Genomic DNA, 23951 nt, shown 5'->3' on the forward strand with positions numbered 1-23951 from the left:
ATAGTAGAAGCAATTTCCTGTTTTCAAAAACTTGTAATGAGATTTAAAAAATACAAACAAATCTAATATATCCACAGTAGAGATTGCAGAATTGGATAAATGCAGACAAACTGATGTTTAAACTGTTGTAACCTTCTCTAACATTCTCTTGTTAATTTGCCAGCAGGATTCTCTACTCACGGAGTAGAGAGGATCTGGGATAAATACATAGGTTTTCTAAAATATATGGGCTAGGGCTGAAATGCATACAGAATTTACAGTCATTTGTAAAGGGAGAACCCTGTCTTTTAAATATTTTAGTGATTAATTTTTATTTCAAAGTACGAGAAAATGAAATTGGTTATTTCAGTGGGACTAATTTTCTAATATTACAAGTTGTGCTATGAGAATTGTCGTGACCAATTTTTTCTCCCACATAGAAAGACATATGTTGTTATTTAATTATTGAAAACCTTCTGGTATATTAAAACCTTAAGAAAATCTTAGGTTTTTTTAACTTTGAAGATTTTCTTCTAGAAATTCACCAATCTTACCACTCTCTACCAGTAAAAATATAGCTGTAATCACATTGGAGATGTTGAAACACACCATCCCTACTTCAAGTTTATCACATGCTTTTCAATTAAGTGTGCAAGAAAATGAGGAAGCATGTTTCTGCTTTGCAGTATTTAGCTACCCCTTGTCACCGCCCCCATACCAGCTGTTTCATTTTATTTCCCGTGGGGTCATCACACTTGCTGAGCCCTTTGCCACTTAACCCTTGGGCTAATGAATTTGTTTCCTTGAGGAGCCCTCTTTCCCTTCCAATCTATTTACTTCACTTGACATATCTGCCAGATTAATATTCCGAAAAAGGCTGCCCTTGATCATTTTATCAGGACAAGGTGGTCTGCCTTTCATGACCTTTGTATCTAGAATCTAGGAGAGATAAATAAGCATTCTAAGCAAGAGATAAGAGACTAAATTGACCCAAGACTGAAACAGTGAAGAGATGATTATTGATAGTCAAAGGGGAAATGTGTTTCCTTGGTGATCTTTTATTTTTCATTCAAACTTATGGAACTCCTCCTCCAAAAAGGAAAACTAAATTCCACTTTATTTAACATGGTGTTTCAGAGAGGATTCATTACTTAGCAATGATAGTTGAACCTATTTCTTATCTATTCTACTGCTCTAATCCCCTTCTTTATTCACTAACACATCCTTTCATTTAACTATCCACTGACTCTGGGAGTTCTGCAAAGAGATCACTTACTTCCACTATTTTGTGCCTTTGTTTGTGGAGTGTGGTGTTGTCACAAGCATTCTGCTTCACAATAGGCTGTGCATCTCATAGAGTGACTCTCAAATATTTCCATGTGTGCTTGCCTGATATCAGATGGAAATTGTAGATATGTCTTTGTGTGCCTTATTCATTGTATCAGTTTGTACAAACCTACAAACTACAGCAAGCTGTTCTAAGCAGAAAACTAATAAAGATCTAGTAGAACCTCTGACCATACTTCTTTAATTCAATAAACATTTACTGAAGATTTATCACGTTTTATGATCTACAGTAAATGTAAAATGCTAACAGTTATTGAGTTCTTCTCTAAAGCACAGTACTCAGGACTTAACATACAGCACAATATTTTCATGAACCCTTAAAAAGTTTTCAAAAGGAATTATCATTATCCTCATTGACAAGATGGGGAAACTAAGGTACATAGAGTCTAAACATTTCACCAGTGCCGTCCAGCTAGGAACTGGAGGGCACCACTAAATGCAAAACAATACTGCTCTTCTCTTACACATATCTCCCTTTTTATTCCTGAGTCTGAAGTAGCAAGAGCTGGCTGAACTATTCACAAGTCCCATGGGACTCTATGACTCGCCCAAGATCACTAGAGTTTAAGGGATGGCTGAAACTGGGTAAAAGATCTTTTGAGATCTATGTTCTATTCATGACCTCTCTTTGTCATAATGAGGTCCTTCTTCAGTTAGAGATTTTGACTTTGCCATGGTAAGTTTCAGGCAAAACAAACGCACAAAGAAACCTGTGCAATGTTGCATGTTTTTGAAAATCATTTTGTTCTGCTTTTATGTTTTCACCGAAGTAAGTGCAAAAAGTACCCTTTTAAGAGCATAGAGTTCCCCACTACAGGTCAAGAAAAACCAGCACCCCAATAACTCTATAATGGAACATTACAAAAATCTGTGTCCACAGCTCCATTTGTCCAAAGCAAGTAGCTTTGTTTGAGCTTTATTATATGTTTTTAAGCTAAATGAAACACAGAAAGCAATGATTTAGGGAGCAGCATGGGTTTGCCAGCGCTAGTTCACATTGGACCTGCCAGCTCACCCCTATTTCTCACCTTTGAGTCCAACAAATAAATTATAAATGTTGGCACAATATTTGTATTATTTATTTTATAACCCAAAATTTACAACCCTGGCTGTCCTTGAGAGGCTTCGTGTGTTTGTTACAGTCTCCTCCAGGGAGGTTTCATCGAATGGCAACTCATCATCTGCACTCAGGGAAAATTCAGGCTCATTCTACTATATTCCATTTCCCAAGAAACATTAGTATTCCTCATTGATTGTGTACAGAGGATTAATTGTGCTGTCACTTGGTGTATTTACGTCCTTGGTGGTTGTATTGGCTCGCTGACTTTAAAATGGCCAGGATACATCCTGCAGCTGGACATATTTGTTTTGTAAGCTGTCTCATTGCTGCATGCTGCTACCCAACAGGCGCTGTGTCTGTATTTCAAAACAACCAATGGAACAGGAAAAGTCTTCATCAGCTGGTTATTTTTAACTCTTCAAGAGAAATTGGGTTGGTGTCTTTTTCACTAAATTAACCACTAATAGTGCACAGTGATTAAAAGCAAATCTAGGCTTGATTCCAAACTTTACCAGTTATTGGCACTGTGAGTTGGAGTGGGGGGGGGGGGGGAATTACTTACACATTCTGTGCCTGAATGTCCTCAACTTTAGAAACATGGGTAGTAAGAATGGGTAATAATAATATGCATCACAGATTGCAGAGAGAAGTAAATGAGGTAAAGCAAATCACCTAACAGGATATCCAGTAACTGACACTCAAAAATGTAGCCGTCATTTTTATGCCATTATTATTGCATAGAGCTGCTGTTAAGGGAATCCATAAATATATAGTTACTACGGCAGTGATTGCAAGCTTTTGTTTTTCTTTTTTAATGATATATCTAGGAGCTCTTAATCTCGCTTATCTATTTATACAGTGTATCTACTTTTCATCAAATAGCAGAAATAAATGAGCATCATTCAAAATGTTCCTTCTTGGACATTGTTTTCCCTTCCTAGTACCCAATGTAAAGACTATGCTCAAATAATTGTGTTTACAACTGTCTAAAAGTAGGCCAGTGATTAACCTTGAAATATGATTGTTTCTTTTCATTCATATCATTTAAGTGAATTTCTTTGGATGTAACCAGTATCATCAAATAAATTTCTCTCTCTCTCCTTCCAATATGAAACAAACACTGGGACTTCTGAACAGCGTAATAATGTAATATATCTTACCAGCTGGACCTTTAGCACCATAAGCAACGTAATACATGCCATTTCCTCACTTGCCTATGGTCCAGCAACAATCTTGTTTCCCTTCTTTGATCCTTGCCCCACAGAAACTAGGGTGCTCTTTTGAAAACTATAAATAAAACCCCATTACAATCCTACTCAACACTCAGTGCTCATCAATAGCTTACTCTCACCCTTGGGAGAAAAACCCAGATTCCTTACCACAGCTACTTCCCTAAGTGGATCCTTTCCTTCCCCTCTGATCCAGTCTCCTGATTTTTTTCCTAGAATACCAGATTCTAGTCACCTTGATCTTCTTGCTTTTCAAACACACCAAGTTCATTCCTGACCTAGGATCTTTGTATTTGTTCCATCTCCCAGAAGGCTTTTTCTCAGATCTTCAAATACCTTTCAAAGTCATGACTTCTGGGTTTCTGCCAAAACATCATCTTCATTGAAATACCTTCCTTGACCACCCCTCTTAGAATAGCGCCTCCTCTTTCATCACTCCTGTCCTCCTATTCTGTTTCTCTTCAAGGTACTTATTGCTATTTGAAATTTTAATAATTTATGTATTTATTTATCTATTATCTGTCTCTACCACTAGAATGTAAACTGTTGGAAGGCACATTTTTTTACCATTTTTTCAGTGGCTATATTCCTACAGCCCAGACCTTAGAAATGTGACTGGCTCAGAGAAAGTAGATGGATGTCCAAAAAATAATAATAATAAATTAATTAATTTTTTAAAATGTGGATGAACTAAAAAAGAGCCTATCATGTATTAACTCAGAAATGAATAACCCCCAAAATTTATTAGAAGACAATATGTTTTATCTTAGAGTTATCTTGCTCCGTTTTTCATGAGAATGCCATCTACTCCATATATCGTAATTTGCCTATTTAATCGTGCAAATACCATTTAATGAATAAGTGTATTATCATAAAAATATATTTTATTATGAAAGCTTTTTAAAAGCTGCTATATGGTAATTAAGAACCATTAATCATTTAAACCATTTCAGAATTTCCAAGGTAATATTATTCACCTATATAATACCAAAAATCTGACCTACTGTTTCAGTAAAAGTCAATGAGATTTCTCTCATTGAAATAGTATTTTTTACTCTACTTAAATATGCTGTTGAGTATATTATGAGTATATAAATACATAATGTTGAGTATATAAATATGAGTCTTAAATATGCTGTTGTGAGAATGTGAACTATTGTGACTATGATATCTTATTAGTGTGGCTGAATTTTAATTAAAACTTGGAGTTATGTGGGGTAAAAGAATAATTTGTGTCTGGTTCAACACAGTCAGCTATGGTACAGATAATTAGATCATAGTAGCCAAATGTGGAGATTCAGTATAAGTGAAATTAAAGTAGTTTTTGAGAACAACCCAGTAAAACAAAATGAAATTTGTACTAAACTTGCAACCTTGGTCTATGGAAATTACAACAATTACTCTCTACTGTTCTGCTTATGCAATCATCCTGTAGTGCAGAGCAACTTAGTACTCTTTCTTAGAAGATATTTTCCTTCGAGGTTAAATTACAGGTCTGTCCCTTTATGGTATATTCATTACATTACATTTCAACAAGAAACAATATAGTCTCTAGCAAAACCTGAAAGAAAAAGCTACTTTCATTAAAGAAGATTTTGAATACTATACTCAGTAATCTGGAAGAATTTTGAAATAGATTTGTCAATGTGTGAACAGAGTTTTATAGAAGTAACAACATTTTCAGAAATAATTATAATCTGCTTAAGAAGCACCTCCTTATAAAAGCTCTCCCCTGCCCCAGGCAAGAGGGATTGAAGGAATGAAGGAGTCACTCCTTCATTGTATTACCTTTTATTGATTATCTTATATTTTCCCATATCCTAGACAAGGTGTTGGGAATAAAAGGTAAAGAATCCCTGGAGATTTTCAGTATTTACTAGGTAAGACACATACACACACACACACACACACACACACACATACCTTATTACAACACGTCTCTCTCCCTAACTTTCGGAAGAGATGAACCTACCATAATCTGCTATGAACTATCCATCTTCTCTTAACATGGTCTACACTTATGTCTCTATCATACAGTTTAGCATTTAATGAAATATTTTGTCCAGTGTCTTCAGATATATTGCTGTTTATTCTCAAACCAGATAATCCATATTTTTAATGTAGAACCATGATTTATTTGTATTTTTTAAATTTTCAAAATGCCTGAATAATGAAGGACTCATAGTAGACACTAATCAAACAAAAAATCATGATTATGTTCAATCTAGGTTGTAGTACAAATGAATCACCCTTTATATTAGCATATCAAAGGAAGGATTCTAAGTTATATAATCTTTGACCACCTATTTTAAGTTATGAATTTCCAAATCTTCCTTTAAAAGATTTTTCCCATAGTTCTTATCATTATTTTGTTTAGTTTATATTTTACTTATTCATTTTGCTTATTGAAAATCTTCTCCAGTAGAATGTAAGCTCCAGTTTGTTCACTTGTTTAACCCCAATGACTAAAATAGTGATATATAGAAAAGTGCTCAATAAATATTTGTGGAATGAATGAGCAAAGGAATGAGTAATTTCTGTCTTTGCAGTTATTAGAATTTTATTAATGTACTCTACATTATGTATAGGAGATTATATATATGTATCCATCCCCTTAAGTGAGCAAATAAATGCTCAAATTTTGTGGTAAGAGTATAATGTCCATAAAATAATCCTATATACTTTCTCAGTACCAACATGCATATAACATATTTTAATATTTTGGAAATCATACTGTATCTTAAAATTCATGTATGTATATATAATGTGGTGGTGTTTTAATTATTTTTCTCTCCATCAAAAGGCTGTTAGTCAATTTGTGCTTTTTGTGTTGCAAAAGATGTTTTGTTAGAGTTAAAGGAATATGGTCATTTGCTGTGTGTTGATGGTCAGTATCCTGTCATAATTTTAACTATAACCATGGTTATTGGTAATTGTAATGGTCAACACAACCGACACTGGTAATATGAAATAGATATGGTGCCCAGGGAAAGGCACTTCTTTTCTGAAATTTTCTCAACAATTCAGATAGCTGTGCCAAAATAGTTGCCATATTTTGGTACTTAACACAGTCCTGATAAGTAGTTATTATTTTTTAATCTCTATTATTATTTATTTATTATTATTATTTTTAATTTATTTTTTGAAGTATAGTTGCTTTAAAATGTTGTGTTTATTTCTGCTGTACAGCAAAGTAATTCAGTTTTATATATATATATAAAACTATGTATATATTTTTTTCATATTCTTTTCCATTACGGTTTATCAGAGGATATTGAATATGGTTCCCTGTGCTATACAGTAGAACCTTCTTGTTTATCCATTCTATATATAATAGTTTGCATCTGCTAACCCCAAACTCCCAACCCATCCCTCCCCTACCCACCTTGGCAACCACATGTCTGTTCTCTATGTCTGTGAGTCTCTTTCTGTTTCACAGATAAGTTCATATTTTAGATTCCACATATAAGTGATATCATATGGTATTTGTCTTTTTCTGACTTACTTCACTTAGTATGATAATCTCTAAGTCCATTCATGTTGCTGCAAATGGCATTATTTCATTCTTTTTTATGGTTGCATAGTATTTCATTTTATATATGTACCACATCTTCTTTATCCATTCATCTGTTGATGGACATTTAGGTTGTTTCCAAGTCTTGGCTATTGTAAATAGTGCTGCTATGAATATAGGGGTGCATGCATCTTTTCTAATTATAGTTTTGTCCAGATATATGCCGAGGAGTGGGATTGCTAGATCATATGGCAACTCTAGTTTTAGTTTTTTGAGGAACCTCCATACTGTTTTCCATATTGGCTGCACCAATTTACATTTCCACCAATAGTGTAGGAAGGTACCCTTTTCTCCACATCCTCTCCAGCATTTGTTACTTATAGACTTTTTAATGTTGGCAGTTCTGACTGGTGTAAAGTGTTACCTCATTATAGTTTTGACTTGCATTTCTCTAATAATTAGCGATGTTAAGCATCTTTTCATGTACCTACTGGCCATCCTTATGTCTTCTTTGAGAAATGTCTCTTTAGGTCTTCCTGACAGGTAGTTAGTTTTAGATGATATTAGTTAAGTAGGAAAGCATGAACTCAACTTTTATTTTTATTTGGGTGTTTTTTCCATTTTATTGAAATGTAACTGACACAGCACTGTGTAAGTTTAAGGTATACAGCATATTGATTTTACTTACCAATTGTAAATCGGTATTTCTTTAAAAAGAAAAAAATACACATACCAACTAGACAGCAGTAGGTCTCTCTTACAATACCACACTAAATTTATGTAAAACATCAAGATAACAAATAAAAAAAAGCAGAAATATCCAGGTGCAAACTATTTTCTGTCTTGGCTCCAACTCAGTGAGTTGTGACATCAGGTGTTAAACATCAATAGCATTTACTGAGTACTTACTACCTGGTGGGTAGTATGAAGGGTACTCATCATGCATTGTGATCTCTGCTTTATGGATGACGGGACTGACACTCAGGTGAATAACTTGCCCAAGGTCAAATTTATAGTCGGCAGAGGAGCCCAGGATTGAATCATGATGTGACTCCATTCTGCATTGATTCCTTGCTCTCTCTTTGACAGAGCTGGCTTAATTTAAGAGCATCTTCAGGCTAGACCAGTGCAGCCTGCCTTAAAAGAACCCTCACTTGGTTTAAGCCTCTGCTGTCACCATTTGGAAAATCTTAATAATTTTGGACAAGTGGCCCTGTATTTTCACTTTGCACTGGACTCTACAAATTAAGAAACCAATCCTGGGGCTTCCCTGGTGGCACAATGGTTGAGAGTCCGCCTGCCGATGCAGGGGACATGGGTTCGTGCCCCGGTCCGGGAGGATCCCACGTGCTGCGGAGCGGCTGGGCCCGTGAGCCATGGCCGCTGAGCCTGTGCATCCGGAGCCTGTGCTCCGCAACGGGAGAGGCCACAGCAGTGAGGGGCGCGCGTACCACAAATAAAAAAATAAACCAATCGTGTTCAGCAGCTTTAATACAGGAATTTCACGGAACAGTTCTACCTTATTGCATATTGAATAATTTTCCTTTTGAAAAAGATCTCCAAGCAGGCTAAACATTCTCCTAGATTTGGATGTATGTTGGTCAACGCTCGCTGTAAACCCATTTCCAGGGGACATAATCTCAATCTGACTCTACTAGACAAGGGCTGCTTTGTTTTAGGCTCATCAGTCCTGAGGTCCCACTTAAGGGCCACCTTATTAGAAGATTTATTACAAGGTACTCTCCTTCCTCAGGGAACTTTTTCCTGCAGATTTTGACCAAGGCTATTAATTCAATTATTTATTCAAATAGAAATTAACAACAAAAAAAAAATTGCAAAGGTCACACACAGTCACCTGTTCTAGGTTCCAGCACACTCTTCAGGGAACAATTGCAACTCAGCCCCTTCATCAAAAGAAATGCACCAACCTAATGCTGCACTTGCTCTGGCAGTTATACTATTTATTTCCTCTCTCTTTTACCATTTAGAGTTATTATATGCTTTGAGTTGCTAAAGGGGCTTTTACAGAAACAGGAGAAATGCATTTATGTCATATGGAGGCTGCATGCTAGTTACTAATCTGACAGGGTGTAATAACAATACAAAAGCATCAGCAAAGAGAAAAAAATGAGCAGGATATGCAATTATTTTATGAAAGAGTTTCTTTCCTTGAGGGAGAAATCTGCACATTTACCATCTAAGACAAAGGAGATGAACTGCTTAAGTGAATTACCCCAGCTCTGTACACATGTCTATATGGAATAGGATGAACTTGAAATGACATTAAGTAATTTTGTTATTGTCAAAAAATAAAAATAGGAGCTTCTCTGGTGGCGCAGTGGTTGAGAGTCCGCCTGCCGATGCAGGGGACGCGGCTTCGTGCCCCGGTCTGGGAAGATCCCACATGCCACGGAGCGGCTGGGCCTGTGAGCCATGGCCGCTGAGCCTGCGCGTCTGGAGCCTGTGCTCCGCAACGGAAGAGGCCACAGCAGTAAGAGGCCCGCGTACCGCAAAAAAAAAAAAAAAAATTTCAACAACATAATCTAATAGTTTGGTACTCTTAGAGGTAAAGTTTTTTTGTTTTGTTTTTTTTTTAACATTCAGGATGCTAAATAATCCAGATGGATATTCTTTTTAAATGAGAAAGAATGCATCTTTAAAGATATGGAGACGTAAATTTGAACTAATCTTAATTGGTTTGTGAATTCCAACACCTAGTGACATCACATGACACCATCAGCCTAGAGCTCTCACACAGCTGCAGAGAACTGTTCAAAGATTATGCTTTATGTTGGGCTCAATGCCAGAGCAATAATTAAATTAATAAGGTTGGAGGACAAGGATGTTTAGGAAAATGAAGTTCATTAAATCACAAATGCTATTGTTACCTTTAGTTTTCTCCTGAGGTTATTTCTGTCTTCATGTATGCCTTACCGGGATTTGGTTATTTTATTCTCAGTGATTTTTTTTTGTTTTGTAACAAAAATTATTTTAAATGTAAATGAATCATTGATTGAGTGGATGTCTCTGAGCTCTGTTGTGAATGACCTGTGTTGTGGTCATCTCAGAGGGGTATACTTCTCCCTCCTTTACGGACTGTCCCCAGGTGACATCAGTTTGAAAGATGGATACAATGGCGCTTAAGCATGTCAGTGATTATCTTTCTCTATTTGTAAGCATTTGGAGGACAGGGAGCCAGTTTGTTCAACTACATTTTTACAGTGACTCTGACAGATCGCTGCTTATTAAGCCTACAGTGATATGGGAAAAGGCATGTATTTGTGTTATTTTGTTGATTTTTATGGTTATAGATTAAGCAAAATGCACATGCCCCATTAGGTAGTGTGAGAATGTTCCTGATATGTAAACCTTTTAATTGGATGATTTTTTCGAATGTTCTACTGTATTATTCTCATGCTACTCTACTTTCTTATTGAGTGTAGTTTATTGAAAGTTATGTCCTAATATACTTAAGGATGAATTAATTTCCCTTTTTTCTCCCATCTCTCTGGGTTATTGAGCATCTTGGAAACAATATACAGGTCTAAGTGTGATTCTATTTACAGTTTTGTTTTGTTGACCAAACTTTATGCTTCGTCCAAATTCATTTTACTTATGACAGTGGGTATCTCAAGAGGATGTTTATGAATCATCCCCAGCTAATCATAAAGCGGGAGAATGTGAAGATCTAATAACTTCATTGCTTGTTGACTTTCTGCATCAATTCCCAATCTCTCTTTCCTAGCATTTTCTTGTTCCAACTAAAAAAGAAACCATAGTGTTTCATATAGGGGAGGCATCATTTCTTTTCTGAATTTATGAACATCAAGGATATTATTATCAACAGGCACAAACTGCTTTGATCCCCAGAGTATTCACTATGGCATCATCCTTAAGGCCCTACCTGCTTTACATTATAATGTCAATATGATTATAATTATAATGTTGATGGTTTAAGTCTTTGTACTACACCTTATTCCTCGGGTAGTCTTTCATACAGATGCTTCAAGGATGTTCATAATTACTTTAATAAGCATGACTCAACCACATCACTCCTTTAGTGAAAAACTATTTTTGGACACCAATAAAAGCTTATTTTAAATAATTTATTAATGTGTTTATTTTGACCAGTAGAACTACTAAAACCTGATAAAGAACTGTTTGTCTAAAATACCGTATGATATCACTTATGTGTGAAATCTAAAATATGACACAAATGAAATTATCTATGAAACAGAAACAAAATCAGGGACATAGAGAATAGACTGGTGGTTACCAAGGGGGAGGAGGGTGGGAGAGGGTAAGAGTGGGAGTTTGAAATTAGCAGATGTAAACTGGTATATATAGAATGGATAAACAACAAGGTCCTACTGTATAACACAAGGAGCTATATTCAATATCCTGTGATAAACCATAATGGAAAAGAATATGAATAAGAATGTATATATGTATAACTGAGTCACTTTGCTGTACGACAATAAATAACATAACATTGTAATTCAACTATACTTCAATAAAAAATAAATTTTAAAAAAAGAACTGTTAGTCTAGTATAAGCTGTATTTCTGGTTAGATTATATGACTGTCACATATCAGATTATGTGGAATTGTTTGTTCAGGAATTAATTATTAAACATAAACAAAAGTTAACTTATGAAAGTAATGACATAGAAAGGCTTTGTTATCCTGCTTAGTGTGATGCCACTTACTTTGTTGTAGGTGAAATTCATTTGCATTAGAGGATTTCAGTTGTCATGTCATAATGAAGGGGGAAAAAAAAGTTTTAGCCAACATCTGATTTCTTTAAAAATTCATGATCTTTTAAAATACAGTGTGGTCTGTCTCTGTAGATTATTTCACGTATTCTATAGACTCAGAAATTATCCTTTTCAAAGTTAAAGGGCAATGGCAAAATGTATTCCAGTGAAAAGCAAGGTATTAAACAAGATTGTTGGTTGAGAACTGAGTATTAGTATATTCTAAAAACCTTTGACCAAGCAGGCAAAAGAGTCATTGCTTACGTTACTTTATTTGATTCTCTGTGTAGTCCCGTGACAGCTTTTTATTGTCCCCATTTTATAGAAATGCAGACAAACTCATACATGGTAAGGGGCAGGGTTAAATCCCATGTATATGTTTATTCTGCAATGATGCAATTATTAATAAACAGCATAACTGGTGATGTATAATTTAGTTATGATAGTTTTGGTTTTAGATGTAATAGAAGAAAAATGTTAGTAAAAATAAAATTGACCGCAGCTTAGTTTAATGTTTGTTATAAAATCTTCCCCTCTCTTTTCATCTGATCTATTCACTCCTTTAACAAATCTATATTCTCAACCTCACCTGAGGTCTCATTTCTATTTTGTGGTTTTCCAGGTACATTTCCCACTAGAAATTAATTCATTCTCATCAATTTTTAGATCACAGTCCCAAGAGAAGGAAGTTGATAGGTTCAATTTTTATTTCTGAATGATGTCACAACATATGTCACTGGTCAGTCTATTATTTGTGTGCCTTTGAGTCACATCTATTCTGGGTCCAGTCAACTTGAGCTAAATTTGGAGGATCACGTGCCAAATATTGCTGCCTAAATGTTACCCCTTCGGCAGCTCTATAGGATGGGCATGGACACCTAGAATAAGCAATAGGGAAATGAGAGTGGGATGGGCAGGTGAGGGGTGCGTACCTTTTTTGATATTTATAATGACAAAACATAAAATAGGTTTGTCATATTCTAAAATGATAAACTGCCTTCAAAGACGTGTTACTGTTAGGAATGGCAAGTGACATAGTTTCATTCAGAGCTCAACTTTCATTTGATACTGAGAGGGCTGGCACTGCCACTCAGATCAGCTCAGTATAAAAAGCTCTCAAAATGGAATCCTTCATAATCCCTGAAAATGCCCTGGGAGCATCTCTGGATGAGACTTGCCTGTTACCTATGCCTTCTTCGCTGTCTACAATTTATATAATTAGTTGAATTTCTTTAAGAATCCTTTAAGGGTTTCTTTAGAAAATTTATATTAGAGAATGCTTTAAAATACAGCTACAGCATTTAGCTGTCCTAGTACAAACTTGACTTTTGCAAGTTAGGGGCAGAGATCCAGAAAGGTAATCAACTTGCAAAAGTTCATTTAACCCGTTAGAGCTAAGAATTCAAATACCTTGATTATTATATCTGTTAGTTTTCCTTAAGCCACACTGCTTCTACCCAAAGCTAAATTTTAAAATATTCTAAATTATGAGAATATACCTATTATTTAGCATGTTTGAAAACCACGTTTCCAACTGATTCAGTTGAAACTTAAACTTCAATTTCTAACTGAATATTCTGGTTTCTTAAGAACGTTTGTATATCAACTCTTTGGACTGTTTATTTTTAATACTTAGAAAACAGTAAGGTATGTTGTAATGAAAACTGAATCATGGTTATTTTAAATCTTTCTTTGATTCAGAAAGAACTTCAGCACCACCTCTGTGATCACCTTTGAATTCATATAGTTAGAAAACTGTATTCATTCTATGCATGACCTGGAAGCAGTTTTCATTTTCGATGAGTGCAGACTGGCTTAGTCTGTTTGGGCTGCTATAACAAAATATCAGAGACTGGGTAGCTTATCAACAATAGAAATTTATTTCTTACAGTTCTGGAGGCTGGGAAGTCTAAGATCAAGGAGCTAGCTAGCATGGTCACATTCTGGTGAGTAAGTACCCTCCTCCTTGTTCATAGCCTGTACCTTCTTGCTGTGTCCTCACATGATGGAAAGGGCAAGGGTCTCTTTTCAGGAACATTGATTAATAAGGCCCCACCGTCTAATACCATCATCTTTGGCGGTTAGCATTTCAAACTACAAATTTGGTGAGGACACAAACATTCAGACCATAGCACTGAAATTTTCTTGTTATTCATGCTTTTTGTATAAAAGTGAAGTACAAAACTTCCCAATTGCATAGACTCTGTATATCTGTTGCATTGGCTTGTTACTCAGCATCACTAGGGATCACATAGGGAAGAAAGTGAAGGAATGTGGAAATTTATTGCATCAGCTCTGCAGACCTCTACTTTCTGGATTCTGGGATCTACAGTGGGCTTCTTGGGACATTGGGAAGTTCTTAGTTGCACCTATGTCAGTAATTTTGTTCAGTGAGTCACCCTTCTTTGTTCACTTTGCATTTTTATTTCTCAAAGATGAGAAGTATATTAATACAAAGAAAGGAAACAAACTAAAACCAAAACTGTAGACTAGTACTGTTCAATAGTAATATAATTTGGGCCACAGAAGTACTTTTCACTTTTCTAGTAGCCACAGTGCAAAAGTAAAAAGAAACAGAAAATTAATTTTAATAATATATTTAATTTATCTAATGTATAAAAATGTTTCAATTTCAACATATGATCGATATAATGCTATTAATGAGCTATTTTTTATTCCTTTCTTTCATACTAAATCTTTGTAATCCGGTGTGTATTCTCCTGTTGCAACACTTCTCAGTTTGAACTAGCCCCATTTCAAATGCCCCAAAAGCCATAAGTGGCTCATGGCTGCCATTGGATAGCTCTAAATTTTCACTTCTAATTATTCCCTGAGATAGGGGAGTGGGGATGATTTCATCATGATCAATGAATACATTATAGTCAAGCATTACAATGATCACTTCACACACAGTAATATTATCTATTGAAACTTTTCCTTAAAATATATGTAAATCTTTAGCTATATGAGTGCACATTGCTAAATTGTTTATGATATAAAACTTCAAAAATATAAATATAGCCCTTGTATTATTAATTAAAAAGTATAGGTAACATCCATATTTTTCATAGTATATATTTCTGAAAATAACAAAAAAAAACAATATTATCTTAAAGAAGTTGTAAGGCAGCTTTTAAATTTTGATTCCATCCGTGGGTATTAATTTTTCTTTGGGTGATCATAATTGTACAGTACAAATATATTGCTATACTACTGTTCACAGTTTTCAGAATTATTTGAATTTCTGTATTTACCATAATAACTACTCAAGATGAAAAAAAAGAGCAATGTGTAGGATATGCAACATGCTCTCAGATTCGTAAAAAGTATATATAAACAGAAACACCCTAAATTTCTAACAAGTGTTTCCTGTAGATAATAGGATTAGAAGGGCAAGGAATGAAACAATGTAACTTATTTGTGTAATTTTTTTTTTTTTTAGTGAGAGACGGAAACTTTTACACTTTTGTTTTTATGGAAGTTTTTACTTTGTTTTTATATTTTTTTAATTAAATAAAAAATCTAAAAAGTGGATAATTCATTTTTCACCATTAGTTATATTGTTAGCTTTGTGTCGCTACAATGCACTTCTTCATTTTGCTGCTCAGTCTTAAATTAATTGTATTTCCAAGGCTATCAGAAATTCAAGGAGGTGCCATGGGTGTTCCAGCCTATTCAGAGAGTCCAAATAGTGGGAGGGTTTTTGCAGTTTCCATTTGTGTATACCATGTAAAAATAAGGTAGTAACTCCATAGCATTTATAGTGCTGACTAGGTTTGGAAGGGCTGGAAACCACTAAAATCAGAATTTAGAGGATACTTTAACAAGCAGGACATCTCATTCAACAATTGATTGTATTCTCTTAAAAGGAGGCTAAAAAAGCCCTTGATTTTCTGGAGAAACAAAGAGTTATGACTGTTTAAAAATATTGTGAGTATATTATATTCATTTAACCATGAAGATATTTATATGTGTTAGTCACTAAGTGCACAAATACTCCTGGATTAAAAAAAAATAAAACAGAAGACAAAAACCCCAACACTTTAAGAGGCCAAGCCATGACAGGATTCATAGGAAAAACATTATACTCTTAGAGTGGAAATCCAGAACAGTAAACAGATCACAGGAGCATTTAACTGCCTTTTCCCTGAGGCATCTGCTTATCTAAGTAAACTGGGCTTAGTTGCCCTGCTGGGAAGGGGAAGGGAAGTCAAAGTCAGTGCTAGCCTCTCCCCCAGGCCGGGTGTCCAGTGGGAAACCAAACCCAAATTCAACCACGACCACAAAATACTACACCTTCAGGCTGAGAGGGAGTAATCCTGAGCTCCATTCCCGGGAATGAGCGTGGAGGTGCAGGGAAAGTCTCCTTCTACCTAAGTAGGGCAAGGAAAAAACAGAGAAAGTAAAGAAACAAAACAGCTCTGTGTTGTGGTTGCAACTAGTAAGTCATCATACGGTCTTTGTCTTTTTTTTTTTTGGCCGCGCCATGTGGCTTGAGGGATCCTAGTTCCCAGCCCAGGGATAGAATCCATGCCCCCTGCAATGGAAGCACTGAGTCCTAACCACTGGACTGCCAGGGAATCCCCAGGTCTTTGTCTTTTACTCTGAATGAAATGGGATCCTTTGAGGATTCTGAGCAGAAAAGTGAGAGCATCTGAATTAAATTGCAAAGTACCTCAGACACTGCTGTGTGGGGGATAGACTTAGGGGAAAGGGAATATGCAGAGGCCAGTTAATGTCCATTGCAGTAACTTATCAAGAGAGGAAGACTGGACTGAAATGACAGAGTGGAGGTGGTAAAAAGAGGTCACATTCTGGACATCTTTCAGAGGAACAGCAGTTAGGATATTCTGACTATTTGAATATGGGGTGCAAGCAAAAGGAGTATGTAACATCAAAATAGTTGAAAAGACACACACCCTACAATCCAGCAATCCCACTTGAAGGTATATATCTTAGAGCTATTCTTACCTATATGATCCAAGGAGACATGTGTAAGAATGATTCAGCATTTAAAAAAAAAATATTTATTTGGCTGCACCGGGTCTTAGTTGTGGCAGTCAGGATGTTCATTGCAGCATGCGGGATCTTTAGTTGCGTCATGTGAACTCTTAGTTGCGGCATGTGGCATCTAGTTCCCTGACTAGGGATTGAACCCAGACCCCCTGCATTGGGAGCATGGAGTCTTAGCCACTGGACCACCAGGGAAGTCCCTCAGCATTGTTGATTATTGTTCACTTTGTTCTCATCACCAGGGGGATGGAGAAATAGAATGTGATATCTTTAAATCATGGAAAGTTAGATAACAAACTAGATCTATGTGTATTAACATGGCTGATCTCAAAGAAAATTTAGTGAAAAAATAAAATGCATAAGAACAGTATAACACTCTTTATGTAAAAAATAATATTTGTAATTCAATATTGTATACTGAGTACAAATATATAAGTTTCAGGAAACAAACAAAAACTTGAATATGCTTGGAGTGAGATTTTCAGGAATGAAGGAAAGGAAGAAACTAGAGATGGTTATATGGACATTTGTTATATTGGTTGTATTTCCCTGTATTTTCCAAAACTTTCCTAAAATTATTCAAAGACTTATGGCAAAAAAAGCTGTTTAAAATAAAATTTTAACCAACAAAATTGCAAGTCACTTGATGAACATGGATATTATTTTATACAAAGTTAGTTCCCATGCTTGTAGATACTCAGATTCTGTTTAACAATTTTGGCAAAAATTTACTAAGAACCTACCATGGCAAAGCAATATTCTAGACATTGAAGGGCTACTCATAGAACACTATCCTAACCCCAAGAAACAATCAGGTGATGTTTCCTGTTTTTGATAAAATAGAGATATTTTCTCAAATGACGTAAGTAAGAGAGTAGCCAACGTAAGTGAAGTTATGCATTTATTCTGATTAGGAAAAAGTCTTGTTGGCGAGTATGTGGGGAGGGGAAGTGCATATAACATCAGGTTAGAAATTTATTTAGTTGTTAGAACAATGAAAACAGAGAGGTTGCTGACTCCACAGAAATAACAGGAAGAAAGCCAAGCATTTCAAGTGAGTAAATGCAGAAACTCAAACTAAGTAGCAAAACTTACAAATGAATCTCAAACCTAGCTAGCCTAGCAAAAAAAAAGGGAGTATCCTGCAATTTTTTTTTTCCAACAGCAAAGCTGAGTTGCAGCATCTGAAATTTCTATGTCATTCCTAAACCTTAAAATTACCTGTGTTAAGCCTATCATAATTAAATAAAACATGAAAAGTTAAATAACATTTGTTTGGCTACATTATGTATGAAAACACTTCAAAAGCTCTTGTATGCTACAGAAATTGAAAATACTCAATTTTAGATTTGCAGATATAGGAATAAATAAATGCAGATATAGGAATCTAAGAATAATTATGAAAGCTATCTTTTAATGCACACTTACACAGGGCCATGCATAATAGAAATTAAACTATTGAACTACTTCAATGCATTGTATTATTAAATTCTTATCTCAGCCCTAAGAGGTGGTGGGTACTAATATTAACCACATATTACAGGTAAATAACATGAAACTTAGAATAAATGAGTAGCTTAGCTAATAAGTGGTTCTCTAAGATTCTGTAATTCAGCTACTGGAACTTCTGCAACTATAGAATATTTATGATCCTTCCTATGGATGGCAGTATAAACCTGGTGGTTGATTTTTATTCTGTAATCAGCGTGATCTGGGTTCATATTCTGACTCAATGAGTTATGAGCTGGGTTACTTCGAATAAGTTAAATTCTCTAAGTCTCATATTTCTTTTTTATAAAATTATGGTTACACTAACTATGTTAGAAATGTTGTAAAAAGATTGTGAGAATTAGAGAAGTAATGCATAGGCTTTAAAACAGTCCCTAGTATCTAGTGAACATTTGTTCATTTCCTATTATATATTTTAAAAAATTATCATCATCAGGTAAATATAAAGAGATGGTCATAATAGCATTTTTTCATGTGTTTAATCATTTATGATATTCTACTGACCACTCCACTGTATTAGAATGTGACAACGGATGGTTTAATTTTTATATAATTAGATCTCACTTTTTCCTTTTCTCCTTTACCTCATTCTTCTTACCCAACCTCATATTAAAACCTCACAACTATTGGAGAAAGATACTTTAATGTACTGGGGGGTTGTTACCCAATGGTCCATATTTAATATATGATGAAGAAAAGAAAATATAATTTTAAGATCTCCTAGTCTAATATTTTATTGAGTTAAAAGTAAATCATGTTTTACTGATGATCATCATTGTCACCATATGCAGAAATTATTTTGTAAAGTGTTATCTTTTCTATTGGTGTCCTTTCTCATATTCATGTGATAAAACATTGATTTCCACACTTCCTTTCACAAATCCCTAAAACAATAAGCCAATTTACAACTTGAAAATCTCTTTTTCTCTCTCTCTCTTTCTTTATCTCTTTATCTCTTTCTCTGTCCATCTCTGTCATGCCTTAACTGGCCAAATAATAAGTATACATGTAATTAGGCTTCAATTTGCGTTTCTAAACCAATTTCTCTCTCTTAATTCCTTAAATGAACTCCATAAAACTAGACTGCATGTTATGTAGCTGTCTTCACAAGAAGGGGACAAGTTTGGAAGAATTGTAATCTACTCACTTTTACTCAAATATGTGGATAATTTAGGGTAGTTTAAAACTACCATTGTCTTGTGTAAAATAATCTTGAATTAAAGACTAAACCATTCATAAATTCAAGCAAAAGTGTGCACTCCTATGATTTTAATTCACTTTGTACTAGAAACCTTATATCAAGCAAGCTACATCATGATCTGATTATGAGAATCAAATCTTAATGTCCCTTGGGAGAGATGGTCTCATGAAAATAAGACATAGAAGAGTGAAAATAACCAAACTAAAAGAGCATTGAATATATATTAATTTAATGGTTACCTGATCTCCCATTGATCCCTCAGTGATCAATTCCTCATATTGTCTTCTGTGTAAATTAAGTTTCCTGAAAAACAAGCAACAAGAAAAAAAGATAGTCTGTTTATTAAAAAACTGATCAAAATATTAAAAATTGCCATTAGGGAGAAAATATAGCATATAGCTAGAAATATGGACTCTGAGATCTAATAGACAGGGATTAAAATCCTTATGACTCATTTAATAGGTCTCTTGTCTCCCTATCTTAATAACTCAAGATTCAGCTCTAAGTACCTCCTTATCCAAGAATCCTTTCACACAGAACACTGCAAATCTCTCAGGAGTCCTAAGCACCTATTTTCAACTCATTTTTATGTTATAAAATATATTGATCTTTATAGGTATATATATATTATATATATATATATATATATATATATATATATATATATATATATATATATATATAAAAAGTTTAGGTTTAGGCTTCCCAAGTAGACTATGAGCCCCTTGATGGCAAGTAGGGTGATATCCCCCATGGTGCCTGGCATAGTGCCTTGCACAAACTTTGTGTTCAACAAATATCTGATTTCTAAATTCATAGAGAAAGCTGTTTAGGCTCAATATGGAAGATTAAAACCACTGACCTTGACCTTATATGTTTAAGAGAGGCAGAAGAAATGTAGATTTTGAATCAGAGCACCTTCAGTAATTGTTACGGTTGTTGAAATCGGTATCTAAATCATACCCCCAAATAAATAACTTTACAAAAAAGCAAAAATACAAAGGAGGAGAAGATTTTGACTTAAGAGCTATATTAATCAATATAGAAAAAATTATTTGATCTAGATCAAAGAATCCTGACTCTATGTGTTCAATTTTAAGACCCATTCTATTTTAATCCCTGATTTAGGATTTATAAGTTATCTTTCCTTTCATCTCCAGGTGGAGAGGAAAAAAGTTGTGCAAGTGCTGTTTTCAGGTAGAGGAACACAAACTTTTTAAAATCGACTAGCATTTCCAACTTATTTATACCCTACTTACTTATACTGTTTGTACCAGATGTCCAGATTTTACATCTGAATAATAAAGAAAACCATGTGTTCTTTGAAAAGTTGAAATTTTACTTCAGCAGTAGGAAATTGAGACCATTAATAACTACTTCAAACCTATCTGCACATTCCAAATAAATTCACACTCACAGCTAGAATATTCTGTTTTCCTCGTGTCACAGAGATTTGCACATGCTGCTATTTCAGCCTTGATACTTCTTGCCCACTCCACATAACTCATGTCCTTTTGCCTAAATAACATTTATTTTTCAACTCCCTTTTCAAATGTCACTTCATCAGAAAAACCTCCCTTAGTTTCCTCTAAGCTGAGATCATCTTCCTTTATAGTAAACTCTCATAGATGACCACTTCTTTCATTTGAAACCATTATCTAGCTGCTAAGTACACGGATATTTGCCTCCTCTGTTAGAACAGAAGCTAAGGAGGTGATGATGAATCATAGATACTTTTATTCACACAGTATCAGATAGATTAAGGTAGGTAGCTTTATTGAATAATAAATTGGAGTAATTTAAGATACACATTAACTTGTAAAGTACTGATGCTTCTTCACTTTAATGTGGCGTATGTTCCATGGAGGTTTCCAATTATTTTGGTAACAGAGTCAATATTGATCAATATTTTAAATTTGTCTTCAGCAATGATTTCTTAAATACATTTAGTCTCTTCACTTATTTACCTTAGAGTATGTTACACTCTTCACAAGTCACTCATTATTGGTTGAATATATTTTTATTCCTTCCACCCAGTTCTCAAAACTATCTACATTTTTACCCCAAGCTAGCAATAGGACTTTTGTTCCTACTTTTCTTTACACTCTGTTTTTATTGAGGCCAGTTTCTTTAGGAGTCAAGAGGTGGTGAACACTATCCCTGCTGCAGTCAGTTCCTAAGGATGCTCAGCCTACCTCTTAGGCTTTGCTCATCCTTAAACATTCAACTTCTGTCCCACCTTCTCCCTGACAACCCCAGACTCTGTTTATTCCTTTCTACTCCTGATGTCAGTTGCACTTTTATGCTGTTTCATGCAGTTTAGCACTTCCTTACATAGCATCTTGTATTGTTAGTGACTGTTTTACGTGTTCGATCTTGGATTCCTCAACTAAAACACAAGTTTACATAGTCAGGAATTGTGCAAAAACACTTCTGTATCCAAAGGCAGTTCTAAGCTCATCATTGTCAGGGTCCCAGTAGCCATCCAGGTGCCAATTGCTGCTCATTCATCCAGTTCCAGTTCCAGATGCCTTTGTGAAGCCTCCATCCTCCCTTAGTACCTGGCACATACCAGTATTATGGCCATTTCATTATTTTGCATTGTCATTTTTTTTCTTTTTTTCCCTCTGCCTCCTCAATAGGACAAGAGCTTAGTAAGTTCAGGAATCATGTCTTTTATCACTATTATTTCCTTAGGATCTAGCACAGTGTCTAATGGAGGATAGGGGTGCAATCATATTTGCTAAATAAATTAATTAATGATATTGACTTCTTTTCATTTGGCCAGGCATCAGATCTTCTTACTTTATAAGAAGATTACAGAAATTTGGATAAACTCTTTAAAAAATATCTGCTTAGTTCTTTAAAATGTATGTAAAATGATTTAAATTTTGTATTAACATTTTACTCTGTGCACAGAGGATAGCATAGTGGTTAAAGACGAGCTTTGCAATCAGATGTGTTAGAGTTCTGGTTCTGCATGACCTCGAGAAGGTTACCTAGCCTCTCTAACTCTCAGTAACCTCGTGAAAGGTGAAAGTATGACTAATTACCTCACATACAACAACCTCACATGTTGTTGAGAGGTTACCTAGCCTCTCTAACTCTCAGTAACCTCGTGAAAGGTGAAAGTATGACTAATTACCTCACATACAACAACCTCACATGTTGTTGAGAGAATTAAGTAGTTTGATGCATGTAAAACTCCTGTCAAACTGACTGGCGCAGAATGAGCTTTCAGTACATTTTAATCAATTATTACCTATTAAAGCAATTTAAGAGAGGAAAAGCCTAAATGTTGTTTCTTGTGCTTCACAGATGTGAAGGCAATCACATATTTCAGTTGAATATACATTTAAATATGTAACATACAAGCACAAACAAAGACAAGTAGACTACCTTCCATTATCCGTCTATAAAAACCAGACTACCTTGAGACACTATATCAGGGGCTGGCAAACTTTCTCTGTAAAAGGCCAAATAGTAAATATTTTTGGTTTGGAAAGCTATATAATTTCTGTCGCAACTACTCAACCCTGTTGTAGCATGAAAGTAGCCACAGACAACGGGTAGACCAATGACATTGGCTTTGTCCCAATAAACCTTTATTTACAAAAACAGTGGGTCAGATTTGCCTACCTAATAAGGGATATATGGATATCTTACTATATAATTCTACCACAGGTAATAGTTTAACATTTGTATAACATTTCTTCAATGATGCCATAATTTTAATGGAACTAGAATGCTTAAAAGGTAACCTTTAAGAAATATTAATGCATATTTCAACTTTTTGCACACTTGAATACATATTTCTAACCTCAGCTGTGAAATAGCTGTTTACCAAAGACAAGATTTATGTTCTTCAATGGCTGTGGTTAAGTCAAATTTATCATGACCTTTTACCCTGGCATAGTACTTTACAAATCATAGATGCTCAATTCGTATATGCATAAGTAAAGGCTAATAAAAGCCTCATATCTACCTAGGTATAATCCTGCTCATGTATCTTTAAAATCAATTGGAGACAGTATGAGTTAGTGCAAGGATCTTGGGCTTTCAATGGAAACATGCCTATGTCCCTGTCCAGGTGTTCATCTTGCTGGCTGTGTGTCCCTGGGTGAGTTCTGTTATGGGACAGAAATAATATTTATTAAATATTTAATATTTAATAAAACAGCGGTTGTTAACCAGGAACAATTTTGTCCGCAGGGGACATTTGTAATTTCTGGAGGTATTTGTGATTGTCACCACTTGGGGGGAAGAGGGTTGCTACTGGCATCTGATGGGTAGAGGCCAAGGTTGATGCTCAACATCCTACAATGCACAGGACAGCCCTGCC

The sequence above is a fragment of the Phocoena phocoena genome, chromosome 3, assembly GCF_963924675.1.
Source record: "Phocoena phocoena chromosome 3, mPhoPho1.1, whole genome shotgun sequence".
NCBI classification, from domain to species: domain Eukaryota; kingdom Metazoa; phylum Chordata; class Mammalia; order Artiodactyla; family Phocoenidae; genus Phocoena; species Phocoena phocoena.